Genomic DNA, 10,496 nt, shown 5'->3' with positions numbered 1-10,496 from the left:
GGATCTTCTTAAGGCTAGTATTAGATCCCTGATGAAATTTTCAGACACTGTCAGATCAGAGTAGGGGATTTCTATAAGTGGGTCTGTTTCCTCTTCCCTGGGTTCCTGTCCTGTCTTCTCTCTATTTGCAGTGTCTGGGACCCCAACTGTCTCCCTTCACCTTTCGTGTTGCAGCTGCTCTGGATTTGTTATGGAGTAACTGGGGCTAACATTGTAAGATGGCGGCTTCCCTGTCTCTGGCCATATGCTGGGGGAAAGTGGCTGTCTCCTCTTTCTATTTCTTTCCCTTCTGCATCTACTGGCTAGATGCTCGGAGAGCAGAGGATCGGGGCAAGCCTGCTTAACATGTTTCTGAAGCAAGGGGTCACCCTGTTCCTCTGATCCTGGCATCTCCCCCTCCAGTGTGTAAGGTCCTTTGGCCAGTTCGCTCTCCTCCTGCTCTTTCACAGCAATGAAGTCCATCAGCATTTTTGGCCCTGACTTCACCTGCTGCTTCCTTGTCATGTTCCCCTTCTGATACGGCACTGTGGGGCCTTCGGTGAGCTGTGGACCTGTTGGTGAGGTACTGGGCACGAAACTCACTTGCATAAGTCTGCCAGCTCCATCCAGTTCACTCATTGACCTGGCAGTGTTCTCCCACATCAGGGGCCTCTGCAGGGCAAATTCTTGTCTTCGGGAGCTCCGATCCACCAGCAGGATAAGCCACGTGGGCATCCCGAAAATTTAGCTCATGGCTTCACTGGTTGCACTAGGCCAAAATAGGCTGAAAGCCTTCATGGCACCCGAATGGACAGCAAAGCCACGCTTCTTGAGCCTGTCCACGTGGGAAGGACTGTGGAGGCTTTTAGAAAACTGTAGAGTGCAGTAGGAGGCCTGATGGCCCCAGATTGTGTTGGTGCCAGATCAGAGCTCTCCTGCTGCATGTCTCGCGATGGTTGATAAATCTTTTGACATGTTGTTCTATACAGTGGGATCACAATCTCCCACTTTTTATTGTTGGAGAAATACTGGGTTCAGTCCTCTATATGTCTCTCTCCATACACAGGATTACACAATAGTAAAGAAGACATCGGGTGACAGTACGACTACCAACAGCCATCTCCATGAGTCAGGAGGATGGAGCAGGAGCCAGAGCTCCATCACAGAGGCTCCTCCTCACTTACCGATACATGAGCAGAAGATCTTAGAACTCAATAACAAGATCACTGAGCTGCTGACTGGAGAGGTGACACTGCTGGGAATGCTGGGAAATTATACAGTAACAGCACTAGAGATGTCTGGGTAATGACGGTATCATTGTGTTGTCAGGTTCCTATAAGGTGTCAGGATGTCGCTGTCTATTTCTCCATGGAGGAGTGGGAGTATTTAGAAGGACACAAGGATCTGTACAAGGATGCCATGATGGAGAACCACCAGCCTCCGATATCACAAGGTAAGAAGAGACATACAAAATATATTATTTTCTAATATACACACACCTACTCTGTATTTTTCGGATTATTGGATGCATATTTTTTTGGAAAAAATAGACTTTAGGTTTAGGCGACTAATAGTGTGAAGCTAGAGGCATTCACATCACGTTTCAGCTATATTTTATATATATATATATATATATATATATATATATTAGTGTTAATTAGAAAGTATTCAAACGCATTGCTTGACATTCCCATAGGGTAGAGTTGGTCAAATATTGAACAGTGCATACTTTTGCCTGCGTTTTGCCTTCTTTATGTTTGTACACTTTTTATTTTTTGTGGTACAGTAAAGCATAGCATAAAGTACTTTCTGTCCCATGAAGAAATGTATGCTTAACATACACATTTTTGTTTTACACTATAGTCTATAGGAAACATAAAGCATTTCTCAAATGCAAGAAAACGACGACTACAAAACTTTAAAAGACATACTTTATAGTGAAAAATGTATGTTTTTACATGTACATTTAACGCATATACTAAATAATAGATGAAAAATGAGCAGCTCTCTTTTACTCTAGCGGGACAACTTGGATAATGGTCCGGAGACGAGGAGTATTTTCACTGTAAGGCTCTGTTTGTAGATGTTGGCTCTTCCATTGAGCTGTGTCACCTATTCGACTAATTACAGCAGAGATAGTGGTGGTAATGTAGAAGAGCTGATAGAAACTGATCGGTCGTTTAGAATCATTTTTTGGGGAGGGGTATTGATTTTTTAAAATAATTTTGAAAAGCATAGTGTAGTAGGTCCACATACGCAAGATGACAAATAGCACCAAAATGCCATCTGAAATAACCCCCATACAAAGTTTTAGAAGGCTGGAATCATGTTTGTGTCTATATAAAAAAAGGGCAAAACTAGGCATGCAGTTACATATCAGGGAGATAAGCAAATTATTAGAGTCATGGCATGATTAGATGAAAGGTCTTTGTATGAGTGAAGTGCATGAATGAGGAAACTGGACTGTTACAGAGTAGAACCGAGTTGTCTTCAACGACGAAGCCAGGTTTAGTCTGGGCATTCACGACGGCCGTCTTCATGTCTGGATACCTGGGGTGATTGTGTGCCTCAATCCTGCCTTTGATGTGGAGAGGCACACTGTCCTCATCCTCACTGGTGGTGTGATGGTCTGGGATGCTATCACATATGACAGTCGGTCCCCCCTAGTAGTGGTACAAGGGACAATGACAGCTCAGCGATATGTTCAGGACATCCTGCAGCCACATCTGTTACTGTCATGGCGGCTCCCAAGAGGAATTTTCCAGGCTCGCCTGGTTGCCATGTTTATTGCCAATAGAACATGTATGGGACCATCTGGGACATAAACCTCCACAGCTTATGAGTTTGCACAGCTAAATTACAGAGAATGTGAAGCAATATGGCAAAGAATACTATATGGAACCTGTTTCCTTCCATGCCCACCCGTACCACATCTTGCATCCAAGCTAGAGGAGTTCCAACAGGCTACTAGAGCCTCCCTTCAAGTGTTCAGTTTTCTGCAATAAAGTATCCCTGTGCTCTGATATTGTAATCACTTACTTATATCAACATTGCAATCACACATAACGTTTCATTCAATTCTGCCAACTCCATCTAGGGGAGATATATAATATTCACCTTGACCAAAAACCAGGACCCTATTTTTTAAAAAATCAGGACACTTAAAGAAAGGGCTTATATTACTTCCTGCTGGAACCACTTCTGGCTTTAACTCAAAAAAAAACCACCACTCAGATCGCGTCAAAATCTAATAGTGTGTTTACAGCCTATCAGGAATATTATAAGTTTGTCCAATTTAATAATTCATTTTTAGTTTCAAATCACAAAATACATTTTTTGTCTTAACAGATAATCCTAGTGAGAACTCTGAGGAAAACGTGATGTTATCCCCCAATTCTAAAGTAGAAGATGAAGATATAGTGCAGCACTCTTCAGGAGAAAACCTTCTTACCCTTCACTTACAGCCAGGACATCACAGTACAGATGAGAAGCCATTCTCCTGTTCAGAAAGTGGGATATGTCTTACAGATCAATTTAATTGTATTCTAGATGAGAGAGGTCACACAGGGCAGAAGCAGTGTCCATGCTCAGAATGTGAAAATTCATTTATAACTGAAGCCAAAGTCAAAGATCATCTGATAATTCATTCAGAACAAAAAACTTTTTCGAGTTCAGATGGTGGGAAATGTTTTATTCTGAAAACTGATCTGGTTAAACATCAGACAATCTACACAGGAGAGCTGTATTCATGTCCAGAATGTGGGAAATGCTTTACAGAACAATCCGCTCTTGTTACACATCAGAGAATTCACACAGGAAAGAAGCCATTTCCATGTTCAGATTGTGGGAAATGTTTTACAAGAAAGTCACATCTTGTTTCACATCAGAGAATTCACACAGGAGAGAAGCCATTTTCATGTTCAGAATGTGGAAAGTGTTTTAGAGCACAATCTACTCTTGTTATACATCAGAGGAGTCACACAGGAGAGAAGCCATTTTCATGTTCAGAATGTAGGAAATGTTTTGGAGCACAATCTACTCTTGTTTCACATCAGAGAACTCACACAGGAGAGAAGCCATTTTCATGTTCAGATTGTGGGAAGTGTTTTACAGAAAAGTCACATCTTGTTTTACATCAGAGAATTCACACAGGAGAGAAGCCATTTTCATGTTCAGAATGTAGGAAATGTTTTATTGATAAAACAAGCTTTGTTAGACATCAGAGAACTCACACAGGAGAGAAGCCATTTTCATGTTCAGAATGTAGGAAATGTTTTATTGATAAAACAAGCTTTGTTAGACATCAGAGAACTCACACAGGAGAGAAACCGTTTCCTTGCTTACAATGTGGGAAATGTTTTATAATGAAATCAGAGCTTGTTCAACACCAGATAATTCACACAGGAGAGAAGCCATTATTTTCATGTTCAGAGTGTGAGAAATGTTTTACAAAAAAACCTTATCTTGTTCAACATCAAAAAATTCACACAGGAGAGAAGCCATTTTCATGTTCAGAATGTGGGAAGTGTTATACAGAAAAGTCACATCTTGTTTCACATCAGAAATATCATACAGGAGAGAAGCCATTTTCATGTTCAGATTGTGGGAAATGTTTTTTCCTGAAATCAAGTCTAGTTTCACATCAAAGAATTCATACAGGAGAGAAGCCATTTTCATGTTCAGATTGTGGGACGTGTTTTACAAAAAAGTCATATCTTGTTTCACATCAGAGAATTCACACAGGAGAGAAACCATTTTCATGCTCAGAATGTGGAAAGTGTTTTAGAGCACAATATACTCTTGTTACACATCAGAGGAGTCACACAGGAGAGAAGCCATTTTCATGTTCAGAATGTGGGAAATGGTTTAGTGATAAATCAAGGTTTGTTAGACATCAGAGAATTCACACAGGAGAGAAGCCATTTTCATGTTCAGATTGTGGGAAGTGTTTTACAGAAAAGTCACATCTTGTTTTACATCAGAGAATTCACACAGGAGAGAAGCCATTTTCATGTTCAGAATGTGGGAAATGGTTTAGTGATAAATCAAGCCTTGTTAGACATCAGAGAATTCACACAGGAGAGAAGCCATTTTCATGTTCAGAATGTGGGAAATGGTTTAGTGATAAATCAAGGTTTGTTAGACATCAGAGAATTCACACAGGAGAGAAGCCATTTTCATGTTCAGAATGTGGGAAATGGTTTAGTGATAAATCAAGCCTTGTTAGACATCAGAGAATTCACACAAGAGAGAAGCAGTTTCCTTGTTTAGAATGTGGGAAACGTTTTAGAATAAAATCAGAGCTTGTTAAACACCAGAGAACTCACACAGGAGAGAGACCTTATCCATGTTCAGGAAGTGTTTTACAAATAAATCCGATCTTGTAACACATGAGAAAAGTCACAAAGGAAAGAAGCTATTTCCTTGTTCGAAATGTGGGAAATGTTTTAGTACCAGTACCACACATAGGGATCATCAAAGATGTCACAGAGTGGGAAAGTCCTTTTGAAGGTATAAACGTGGAAAACGTTTTACAAGGAAATCAAAGAGATCAGATTCTTGGAATATGAGAAATGTTAAGAACTTTTTTTTCCAGCACATCAGGTTATTATCAGAGATTAAACGCCCAGTATTTTTTTAGTTTCAAAATACTTTATTCAAGAAGCAAACATGTTAAGTACAGCTTTTCTAGTTGTGCAAGTGTGGGTTTCCCCTCGCAGGGGGTAAAGCACGTCATATGGCTCAAGTCTTATCTTCATATGAATGTGTCATACTCTTGCCAATATCTTCTCTTTTTTTTTTTCTTACTTCTGTTACTCCTTTGCTATCTCCAGACTTCTCTGGAGAGTCCTTTTCATAAAATAGTTGTGCCTATTCATTTTAACAATTTAAACAATAAAATTTTAACCTGGTTTCAACAAAGATCAGCTGTGGTCGTCTCTCATTCCTTTTTTTTTATTTTCCTTTATGTCTTTGGGGTATCGTTTTTAAGTCGACTGGAGGATGTCTTATTCCCGGTATGTCTACCATGTTCACCCATGGGTCCCAAATCTCCCCGAACCTCTCCAAAGTGTCAGTTCCTATTGCGTGCAGTCTCTCATACAATGCAATAGAGGAGACTCTGTCTAGCACCTCCCGGAAGGAGAGGTACCTTTGCTTCCACTTAGATGCAATGTGCATTCTTGCTGCCATACAGATCACCTGGATCAGTTTATGAGCTCGATATCTGATCCCTGGTTGGCGATCTCCTAACAGGAGCATTGCTGGATTTTTATGTAGGGTTCCTATGAATAGCCTCTGTAGGAGCCTGTGGACCTGTGTCCAAAATCTTGCTACTACCGGGCAAGTCCACCAAACATGAGCCTGCGTGCCCACCTCATTACATCCTCTAAAGCAGAGAGGCGAGGTAGATTGGTAAATTTGGTGCAATCTATATGGCACCAGGTGGGTTCGGTGGAGAACCTTTATAGATGTCTCCGTCAAAGTCACCTGATGGCTCCCCTTCGCCACTGTCTCACAGCATTGCCTTCATTTTTCTACTGACAAGCTCATGTTTAGGTCCCTCTCCCATTTTTCCATGTATGGAAGTTTCTCCTCTCCTCCTGGTTTATTTACTACATTATAGATCGTGGATAAGGAGCCCTTTTTCATGGGGTCTCTCTGGCATAATCTCTCGAACGCGGTTAAGTCCGGGAGAGCTCTTGGGAGCCCGAGCGAGCCTATGAAATGGTATACTTGGTTAATCCTTAAATTCTCAGATGTGGGAGGATTAAATTTGGTTTTAAATTGGTTTATGGAGAGTATTCTGGAGTTTTCTGTCATGTTCTGTATCCTTGTGAGTTCATTGTTTTTCCACCATTGAAAATGTATCAGGTCCCTACTTGGGGGGAACTTTTCGTTTGGTATCAACGGCAATAGTCTGGATGGGTTGTTTGCTAATTTATATTTATATCTGGATTCCCTCCATATGCGTATGGAGTGATATGAGAGGGGGCTCTTGTCTAGAAGGTTTGTTTTTATTGGACCTGCCGACCAGGTCAATTCTGCCGGTGTATGTGGGGCTAACTTGTATGTCTCCATGTTGACCCAGAGTGGTGCTTTTGAACCTCCCATGGTCTCGATCCATTGCGCAAGTCTCGCTGTCAGGTAATATTTTTTTACATTAGGAACCGAGAGGCCTCCCAGCTTTTTATGGTAATACATGGCCCTGTTTTTGATCCTTGCCCTTTTTCCTGCCCATATGAACTTGAAAATAACTCTCTGAAAGTTATCCAGAACCTCACCTGGAATATGAATGGGCAGGGTTCGGAACAGATAGAATATATCCGGGGTAAGATATTCATCTTTACTGCATTTATCCTTCCCATCCATGAGAGCATTGGGTCGTCCCATTTTACTAGTTAGGGATGGGGTTAGATTGATACTCAGATATGGTATGTATTGGGTCTGTTGTTTAAAGCCAAAATTTAAATCTATTAATTTTATTAGAGGGGGTGGGGTATTTATGTATGTTATGTCGCTTTTGTCCACATTCACCTTCAGTCCTGTCATGGCTGCCCACCTCTCCAAGAGATTCATTAAGTTTGGTAGAGTTGTTAAGGGTTGGGTGATAGTTAGTAACATATCGTCCGCAAACAGATTTATTTTATATTCCCTATCCCCCAGGGTGATTCCCTTTATGTTTGGGTTCTCTCTTATTGCTGTCATTAACGGTTCTATGGCTAGGGCAAAGAGCGCTGGGGAAAGGGGGCATCCCTGCCGAGTGCCTCGCTTTATTGGGATTAGTTTTTCTTTAGTTGTTTGCAGTTTCAATAGGGTTGAGGGTTGGGAGTATAGGGATTTTATTGCCTTTAGAAATTCCCCTTTAAAACCCATGTGTCCTAGCAAGGCGAACAGATAATCCCATGATATAGAGTCAAACTCCTTTTCAATATCAAGAGCGAGCAGGGTCAGAGGACTATCGTTTCTCTGTACCTGGTCAATAATATTTAATACTTTCCTAATATTGTCCGGCGCCTACCTCTGCGGGATAAAGCCTACTTGGTCTTTATGCACTAGTTTTGTAAGGAGAAGGTTCAGTCGCCTCGCTAGGATACCTGTAAAAATGTTATAATCTATGTTAAGGAGCGAAATTAGCCTGTAATTTTTCGGGGAGAGTGGGTCCTTATTTGCTTTCGGTATCACTGTTAGATTTGAATTAAGAAACTCGCTTGGTGGAATTTGCCCCTCCATTATGGTGCGGTACATCTCTCTGAGGGGTCCAACCAGGGAGTCTTTGTATTTCTTGTAATATATGGCTGTAAGGCCGTCTGGGCCTGGGGCTTTTCCTGGTTTTAAATTGTCAATTACCTCTATTATCTCCTCAGTGATAGCCGCATTTAATGAATCCCTTTGCTCTTGGTTAATGGTGGGCAGTGGCAGTGATTCTAGGAACTCTTTTCTTTGGATTTCCCCTCCCCCTCTATGTTCCCTATACAGGGCGGTGTAGAACTCAGCGAATGTGTCATAGATTATATTCGGATTGGTAGTTGTAGTATTGTGTGGGGTATATAATTTGAAGACCGAGTTAAGTCTCTGTGTTTCTCGTAGTTTTGCGGCTAACAATTTATCTGGCTTATTTGCAAATATATAGTATTTACCGTATATACCGGCGTATAAGACGACTTTTGAACCCCGAAAAATCTGCTCTGCAGTCGGGGGTCATCTTATGCGCCGGTAATACAAAAAAAAAAAAAGTGTAAAAAAAAAAAATTTATTACTCACCTCCCCCGGCGTTCTGTCGCGCTCCGGCAGGATGTCGCTCGCTCCGGCAGGCTGTCGCTCGCTCCTCGTCCCCGGCGCAGCATAGCTTTCTGAATGCGGGGCTTGAAATCCCCGCTTCCAGAAAGCTAATACACACGCCGGCAGCCATGACAGCATTGAATGGCTGTGATTGGCTGAAGGCGCACGTGTTAGCAATCACACCCATTCAATGATGTCATTGAATAGTGTGATTGGCTGAAGCCACGTGCGCCTTAGCCAATCACAGCCATTCAATGATGTCATGGCTGCCGGCGTGTGTATTAGCTTTCTGGAAGCGGGGATTTCAAGCCCCGCATTCAGAAAGCTATGCTGCGGCGGGCACGAGGAGCGAGCGACAGCCTGCCGGAGCGAGCGACATCCTGCCGGAGCGCGACAGAACGCCGTGGGAGGTGAGTAATGAATTTATTTTTTTTTCTCCACTGTATACCGGCGTATAAGGTGACAGTTGGGGGGTCGTCTTATACGCCCCGTCGCCTTATACGCCGGTATATACGGTATATTTAGTCCACTGTAGCGCCCTTTCTACTTTTTCCGATAATATAATGTTTAATTGCAGTTTAGTATCCCTGATTTCCTTTGTGGTCGCTCGCGTCGGATTACACTGGTTCATATTTTCCAGGAGAAATAGTTTTCTCTCTAGTGCTTGGAACGCTTTGGATCTTTCCTTTTTTTGGGGGGGAGGATAGTTGAATCAGTCTTCCTCGAATGTACGCTTTATGAGATAGCCAATTCGACTGCGGTTTGTTTTCTGGCCCTTTATTAAGTTCAAAGAAATCTGCAATTTGGCTTGAGATTTTATTTGCGCTAATTGGATCTTTCAGGAGGGCCTCATTCAGCCTCCATCTGAAAATATTTCTCATGGTGTTTCCCAACTCTATCTCACAGAGTACTAGATCATGATCCGACCATGCGTTTGGGTAGTGCCTGGTGGTCACGAGCTGGGGTACCAGCTGTGCTGAGATTAGTACGTAGTCGAGTCTAGAGTATGTCTGGTTAGGCGCTGAAAAGTATGTATATCCTCTGTCCTTTTAGCGTACCTCTCTCCAACAGTCAGCTAGTCTGTAATATTCTAGTTTGGCTTCCCATTCTTTTCTCTGTTTGGCTGAAAATCTATCCGCAGTGTAGCTAGATCTGTCTAGTGACTCGTGGAATGGGAAGTTAAAATCTCCTGCCCACAGGATCATATGATATGGGAATCTAGCTAGTTGGTTCGCTACTTTTCTCATTGTAGGCCAGGGGTTTTCCGAGGGGGCATACATATTAAAGGGGTTGTCCCGCGAAACAAAGTTGGGGTATACACTTCTGTATGGCCATATTAATGCACTTTGTAATATACATCGTGTATTAAATATGAGCCATACAGAAGTTATTCACTTACCTGCTCCGTTGCTAGCGTCCCCGTCACCATGGTTCCGTCTAACTTCGGCGTCTTCTTGCTTTTTTAGACGCGCTTGCGCTGTGCGGTCTTCTCCTTTCGGCTCCGCTCGTCAGCATCGGCCATCATCGGCGTTTTGGCTCCGCCCCCTTGTACGCATCATCGCGTAGCTCCGCCCCCATCACGGGCCGATTCCAGCCTCCTGATTGGCTGGAATCGGCTCGTGATGGGGGCGGAGCTACGCGATGATGCGTACAAGGGGGCGGAGCCAAAACGCCGATGATGGCCGATGCTGACGAGCGGAGCCGAAAGGAGAAGACCGGAGCCGAAGGGAGAAGAC

The 10,496-nt window shown here is 42.7% G+C and overlaps 1 protein-coding gene and 1 pseudogene across 1 annotated transcript in view; both read left to right on the top strand.

The window, feature by feature from the left end:
• LOC136608674 (zinc finger protein 850-like) overlaps nucleotides 1–5,887 on the top strand; it is a 62,364-nt pseudogene extending 56,477 nt beyond the window's left edge.
• Nucleotides 1–10,496, top strand: part of LOC136608658 (oocyte zinc finger protein XlCOF29-like) — a 354,481-nt gene that overhangs the window by 246,812 nt on the left and 97,173 nt on the right. The gene's annotated exons all lie outside the window — the stretch shown is intronic.

Source organism: Eleutherodactylus coqui, chromosome 1 (genome assembly GCF_035609145.1).
Source record: "Eleutherodactylus coqui strain aEleCoq1 chromosome 1, aEleCoq1.hap1, whole genome shotgun sequence".
Classification (NCBI taxonomy): domain Eukaryota; kingdom Metazoa; phylum Chordata; class Amphibia; order Anura; family Eleutherodactylidae; genus Eleutherodactylus; species Eleutherodactylus coqui.
This window is presented reverse-complemented; position numbering and strand designations above follow the sequence as displayed.